Genomic DNA, 7,352 nt, shown 5'->3' on the forward strand with positions numbered 1-7,352 from the left:
TAACCGACTCCGGTCGGTGCGTAGTGCCGTTCGATTCTGGGCAGGAGCGCGGCCGTATGGGCGCCGCCTCTCTCCTCTAGACGCACCGTATGTTCGTGGGGAACCTGGTGCTAAATCATTCGCAGACGACCTGATTCTGGCTCAGGGTTTCGTAAGTAGCAGAGCAGCTCCCTCGCTGCGATCTATTGAAAGTCATCCCTCGAGCCAACCTTTTGTCGGTACCGTGCAAACCATCCGTTACGACCACGCGAGGGTCCCGCTACCCGCAACCGTCCGTGACCTCGCTTCGACGTTCCGTACCGCACCTCCAGCCCGACGGCGCTGCCGGACTCCGCCTCACCTGCAGGGGCACCACCTCACCTGGTAGGGGGGTGAACGTGCGTGAGCCTGCACCGGTGCAAGGCGTTGACGGGAGCCAGGGACGGGGGTGTTGGCGGCGGGACGCCGGAGGCGAGGGCGGCGGCTCTGCGCCTCGCGTGGGAGGGGTAGAGTGAGGTTGAGAGCGAGGGACACACACACACGCAGCTGGAGGTCCTCCGACGCTCTGTCTTCCCGCGCCACCTCGGCACGGCGGCCACTGTCGGTTCTCCGCACTGCTTCCCCTGGCCAGGGGCAGTCGCGCGAGGCCGGCACGCCGGCGTGCGGAGCGTGGGCCGTGGCACCACCTGGCCAGGGTGCGGCGGCATGCGGGGGACGAGCGTGCGCCGTGCCTGCAGCGATGAGGCCGACGCGACACCCCCACCACGGGGGACCGTCCACATTTTTTTTCCTCCCCCCCGCTCCATCCTTCTCTACTTTCCGAGCTGGTGGCAGTTACTGAGTTCCCTCGCCGACACTTGGAAATTTCTCTTTTTTGCCTCCGGAGCGAGAAATCAGTAACCACTCGACACTTGGAAATTTTTCCGGAGCTGACAAAATGAGGAACCGAGAAATCAGTAACCACTCGACACTTGGAAATTTTTCCGGAGCTGACAAAATGAGGAACCGAGAAATCAGTAACCACTCGACACTTGGAAATTTTTCCGCGGGTGACAAAATGAACAACCTCTCGAGAACTCAGTAACCAACGGTGGGAAATCAGTAACCAAGAAGAGAAATGAGTAACCAACGGGAGAAATGAGTAACCAACGGGAGAAATGAGTAACCAACGGGAGAAGTCAGTAACCAACGGGAGAAATGAGTAACCAACGGGAGAAATGAGTAACCAACGGGAGAAGTCAGTAACCAACGGGAGAAGTCAGTAACCAACGGGAGAAATCAGTAACCAAAGGGAGAAGTCAGTAACCAACGGGAGAAATCAGTAACCAAAGGGAGAAGTCAGTAACCAACGGGAGAAGTCAGTAACCAACAAGAGAAATGAGTAACCAACGGGAGAAATCAGTAACCAAAGGGAGAAGTCAGTAACCAACGGGAGAAATCAGTAACCAAGCTTATTTTTGGTTGGTTACTGACTTCTCCGTTCAACTTGGAGCTGCCCTTGTGCACGATCAAGGAGGGGTATTATCCGCCACGGGGGCTTAATTTTCGCCTAAGGGGAGCGATTTGGAGGCCGTGGCCGGGTGAGGCGCGCCTCTCGAAGGGGAGGGATTTGAATTTCGGCTGCATTGAGGGTAGCTGCCCCGCTGTGGTGGTTTTTCGGAGCCTGAGCCCGAGCGGGGCGTCGGTTCCCGAGGTGGGCAGGAGTCGCTGTGCCCGTGAGGCTGCCTGGCCGAGTCGGAGTGCTGTGGGACGGCGGGGAGCGGGTTTTCCCGGGCGAGGGGCCGATCCCGAGGAAGGGGAGCGGTTCCGAGGCCGTGGCCGGGTGAGGCGCGCCTCTCGAAGGGGAGGAATTTGAATTTCGGCTGCATTGAGGGTAGCTGCCCCGCTGTGGTGGTTTTTCGGAGCCTGAGCCCGAGCGGGGCGTCGGTTCCCGAGGTGGGCAGGAGTCGCTGTGCCCGTGAGGCTGCCTGGCCGAGTCGGAGTGCTGTGGGACGGCGGGGAGCGGGTTTTCCCTGGCGAGGGGGCGACCCCGAGGAACTCGGCCGGCGGGGAGGCGTTCCGGCCCGGGCGAGGGGCGCGGACCCGACCGGAGACGTCCAAAACCTTGAAAGGGGTAAGCGGGAAAAGGTCAGCAAAGTGCCCGAAGCAGTAAGGCGAAAAAGCCGTCGGAACCTCCGAAAATGTCCAAAAGCGTGAAATCAGTAACCAGGAAAATGCATAAAAATGGCCAAAAGTGTGAAATCAGTAAGCAGGAAAAGTCGGGAAAAGTGTCTAAAAATGCTTGGAAATCTGAGGAAAATGCCCGAAAATGAGGCCCCTCGGTCGGGAGGAGGAAGTCGAAAATCCCCGTGCCCGACGAGGGAAGTCAGTAACCAGAAGGAAAAACTTAGAAAAAAATTCTAAGTGTCAAAAAAAATTCTAAGTGTCAAAAAAAATTCTAAGTGTCAAAAAAAATTCTAAGTGTCAAAAAGAATTCTAAGTGTCAAAAAAATTCTAAGTGTCAAAAAAATTCTAAGTGTCAAAAAAAATTCTAAGTGTCAAAAAGAATTCTAAGTGTCAAAAAAAATTCTAAGTGTCAAAAAAAATTCTAAGTGTCAAAAAAAATTCTAAGTGTCAAAAAAAATTCTAAGTGTCAAAAAAATTCTAAGTGTCAAAAAAAATTCTAAGTGTCAAAAAAAATTCTAAGTGTCAAAAAAAATTCTAAGTGTCAAAAAAAATTCTAAGTGTCAAAAAAATTCTAAGTGTCAAAAAAAATTCTAAGTGTCAAAAAAAATTCTAAGTGTCAAAAAAAATTCTAAGTGTCAAAAAAAATTCTAAGTGTCAAAAAGAATTCTAAGTGTCAAAAAAAATTCTAAGTGTCAGAAAGGGAAATGAGTAACCAAGAAGAGAAATGAGTAACCAAGAAATCAGTAACCAACAGGAGAAATGAGTAACCAAGAAGAGAAATGAGTAACCAAGAAATCAGTAACCAACAGGAGAAATGAGTAACCAACGGGAGAAATGAGTAACCAACGGGAGAAATGAGTAACCAACGGGAGAAGTCAGTAACCAACGGGAGAAATCAGTAACCAAAGGGAGAAGTCAGTAACCAACGGGAGAAATCAGTAACCAACAAGAGAAATGAGTAACCAACGGGAGAAATCAGTAACCAAAGGGAGAAGTCAGTAACCAACGGGAGAAATCAGTAACCAAGCTTATTTTTGGTTGGTTACTGACTTCTCCGTTCAACTTGGAGCTGCCCTTGTGCACGATCAAGGAGGGGTATTATCCGCCACGGGGGCTTAATTTTCGCCTAAGGGGAGCGATTTGGAGGCCGTGGCCGGGTGAGGCGCGCCTCTCGAAGGGGAGGGATTTGAATTTCGGCTGCATTGAGGGTAGCTGCCCGCTGTTGTGGGTTTTTGGAGCCTGAGCCCGTTCAACTTGGAGCTGCCCTTGTGCACGATCAAGGAGGGGTATTATCGGCCACGGGGGCTTAATTTTCGCCTAAGGGGAGCGATTTGGAGGCCGTGGCCGGGTGAGGCGCGCCTCTCGAAGGGGAGGGATTTGAATTTCGGCTGCATTGAGGGTAGCTGCCCGCTGTTGTGGGTTTTTGGAGCCTGAGCCCGTTCAACTTGGAGCTGCCCTTGTGCACGATCAAGGAGGGGTATTATCGGCCACGGGGGCTTAATTTTCGCCTAAGGGGAGCGATTTGGAGGCCGTGGCCGGGTGAGGCGCGCCTCTCGAAGGGGAGGGATTTGAATTTCGGCTGCATTGAGGGTAGCTGCCCGCTGTTGTGGGTTTTTGGAGCCTGAGCCCGTTCAACTTGGAGCTGCCCTTGTGCACGATCAAGGAGGGGTATTATCGGCCACGGGGGCTTAATTTTCGCCTAAGGGGAGCGATTTGGAGGCCGTGGCCGGGTGAGGCGCGCCTCTCGAAGGGGAGGGATTTGAATTTCGGCTGCATTGAGGGTAGCTGCCCGCTGTTGTGGGTTTTTGGAGCCTGAGCCCGTTCAACTTGGAGCTGCCCTTGTGCACGATCAAGGAGGGGTATTATCGGCCACGGGGGCTTAATTTTCGCCTAAGGGGAGCGATTTGGAGGCCGTGGCCGGGTGAGGCGCGCCTCTCGAAGGGGAGGGATTTGAATTTCGGCTGCATTGAGGGTAGCTGCCCGCTGTTGTGGGTTTTTGGAGCCTGAGCCCGTTCAACTTGGAGCTGCCCTTGTGCACGATCAAGGAGGGGTATTATCGGCCACGGGGGCTTAATTTTCGCCTAAGGGGAGCGATTTGGAGGCCGTGGCCGGGTGAGGCGCGCCTCTCGAAGGGGAGGGATTTGAATTTCGGCTGCATTGAGGGTAGCTGCCCGCTGTTGTGGGTTTTTGGAGCCTGAGCCCGTTCAACTTGGAGCTGCCCTTGTGCACGATCAAGGAGGGGTATTATCGGCCACGGGGGCTTAATTTTCGCCTAAGGGGAGCGATTTGGAGGCCGTGGCCGGGTGAGGCGCGCCTCTCGAAGGGGAGGGATTTGAATTTCGGCTGCATTGAGGGTAGCTGCCCCGCTGTGGTGGTTTTTCGGAGCCTGAGCCCGAGCGGGGCGTCGGTTCCCGAGGTGGGCAGGAGTCGCTGTGCCCGTGAGGCTGCCTGGCCGAGTCGGAGTGCTGTGGGACGGCGGGGAGCGGGTTTTCCCGGGCGAGGGGGCGATCCCGAGGAAGGGGAGCGATTTGGAGGCCGTGGCCGGGTGAGGCGCGCCTTTCGGAGGGGAGGAATTTGAATTTCGGCTGCATTGAGGGTAGCTGCCCGCTGTTGTGGGTTTTTGGAGCCTGAGCCCGAGCGGGGCGTCGGTTCCCGAGGTGGGCAGGAGTCGCTGTGCCCGTGAGGCTGCCTGGCCGAGTCGGAGTGCTGTGGGACGGCGGGGAGCGGGTTTTCCCGGGCGAGGGGCCGATCCCGAGGAAGGGGAGCAGTTCCGAGGCCGTGGCCGGGTGAGGCGCGCCTTTCGGAGGGGAGGAGTTTGAATTTCGGCTGCATTGAGGGTAGCTGCCCCGCTGTGGTGGTTTTTCGGAGCCTGAGCCCGAGCGGGGCGTCGGTTCCCGAGGTGGGCAGGAGTCGCTGTGCCCGTGAGGCTGCCTGGCCGAGTCGGAGTGCTGTGGGACGGCGGGGAGCGGTTTTTCCCGGGCGAGGGGGCGACCCCGAGGAACTCGGCCGGCGGGGAGGCGTTCCGGCCCGGGCGAGGGGCGCGGACCCGACCGGAGACGTCCAAAACCTTGAAAGGGGTAAGCGGGAAAAGGTCAGCAAAGTGCCCGAAGCAGTAAGGCGAAAAAGCCGTCGGAACCTCCGAAAATGAGTAAAAGCCCGGAAGGAGTAAGGTGGAGAAGTCAGCAAAGTGCCCGAAATGTCCGAAGCAGTAAGGCGAAAAAGCCGTCGGAACCTCCGAAAATGAGTAAAAGCCCGGAAGGAGTAAGCGGGAAAAGTCAGCCAAGTGCCCGAAATGTCCGAAGCAGTAAGGCGAAAAAGCCGTCAGAACCTCCGAAAATGAGTAAAAGCCCGGAAGGAGTAAGCGGGAAAAGTCAGCCAAGTGCCCGAAATGTCCGAAGCAGTAAGGCGAAAAAGCCGTCAGAACCTCCGAAAATGAGTAAAAGCCCGGAAGGAGTAAGCGGGAAAAGTCAGCCAAGTGCCCGAAATGTCCGAAGCAGTAAGGCGAAAAAGCCGTCAGAACCTCCGAAAATGAGTAAAAGCCCGGAAGGAGTAAGCGGGAAAAGTCAGCCAAGTGCCCGAAATGTCCGAAGCAGTAAGGCGAAAAAGCCGTCAGAACCTCCGAAAATGTCCAAAAGCGTGAAATCAGTAACCAGGAAAATGCTTAAAAATGGCCAAAAGTGTGAAATCAGTAAGCAGGAAAAGTCGGGAAAATGCATAAAAATGGCCAAAAGTGTGAAATCAGTAAGCAGGAAAAGTCGGGAAAATGCATAAAAATGGCCAAAAGTGTGAAATCAGTAAGCAGGAAAAGTCGGGAAAAGTGTCTAAAAATGCTTGGAAATCTGAGGAAAATGCCCGAAAATGAGGCCCCTCGGTCGGGAGGAGGAAGTCGAAAATCCCCGTGCCCGACGAGGGAAGTCAGTAACCAGAAGGAAAAACTTAGAAAAAAATTCTAAGTGTCAAAAAAAATTCTAAGTGTCAAAAAAATTCTAAGTGTCAAAAAAAATTCTAAGTGTCAAAAAAAATTCTAAGTGTCAAAAAAAATTCTAAGTGTCAAAAAAATTCTAAGTGTCAAAAAAAATTCTAAGTGTCAAAAAAAATTCTAAGTGTCAAAAAAATTCTAAGTGTCAAAAAAATTCTAAGTGTCAAAAAAAATTCTAAGTGTCAAAAAAAATTCTAAGTGTCAAAAAAAATTCTAAGTGTCAAAAAAATTCTAAGTGTCAAAAAAAATTCTAAGTGTCAAAAAAAATTCTAAGTGTCAGCGGAGGAAAGTCGGTGGGGAAGGGGAAAAATCCGAAAATCCACGCCGGGTTGGAGTTCCAGGGCCCCGCTGGAGGGGTGGGAATTCGCCCCGGCGCCTTGCCCCGTTGCAATAAAGTGTCCGCAGCCCGAAAACTTTAACTTTGAAAAATCACGGAAGTCGGCAAGGGGGACGATCCGAGTACCGTTTGCGGGCTTTCGGTGCCTCATCGTCGGACTGAAATTTCAAATTCGCCCCCAAAGTGCAACTCGTCATTTTCGGCCGGGGGGGTTGGCGGGGTACCCGGAGATTTTCGGGAACACGTTTTTTAGAACAAAATGGCGGCTCGGGACCACTTTGAGACGGGCCCGAGGAACGGTTCCAAAGACGGTGGGCGGCAATTTGGAACTCGTGTGCATGCCAAAGAGCTCTCGGAGGTCGGATTTTGAACACTTTGTCGAATTTTGAACACTTTGTCGAATTTTGAACACTTTGTCGAATTTTGAACACTTTGTCGAATTTCGAACACTTTGTCGAATTTTGAACACTTTGTCGAACATGCGAACACTTTGTCGAACTTTTGAACGCTAACAGTCGAACTTTTGAACGCTAATAGTCGAACTTTCGAACGCTTTGTCGAATTGTGAACATGTTGGCCGTGACATTCGACACTCGGGCGATTAAACACTCGATAATCCGCCCATTTTAAGTTCGACACTCGGGCGATTAAACACTCGATAATCCGCCCATTTTAAGTTCGACACTCGGGCGATTAAACACTCGATAATCCGCCCATTTTAAGTTCGACACACCTGGGCGATTAACACTCGATACTCTGAGCCCATGGTAAGTTCGACAGTCTGGCGATTTTTGTGTTCGATACTCTGAGCTGAATTAAGTTCGACAGTCTGGCGATTTTTGTGTTCGATACTCTGAGCTGAATTAAGTTCGACAGTCTGGCGATTTTTGT

The sequence above is a fragment of the Stegostoma tigrinum genome, unplaced genomic scaffold (assembly GCF_030684315.1).
Source record: "Stegostoma tigrinum isolate sSteTig4 unplaced genomic scaffold, sSteTig4.hap1 scaffold_390, whole genome shotgun sequence".
NCBI lineage: Eukaryota > Metazoa > Chordata > Chondrichthyes > Orectolobiformes > Stegostomatidae > Stegostoma > Stegostoma tigrinum.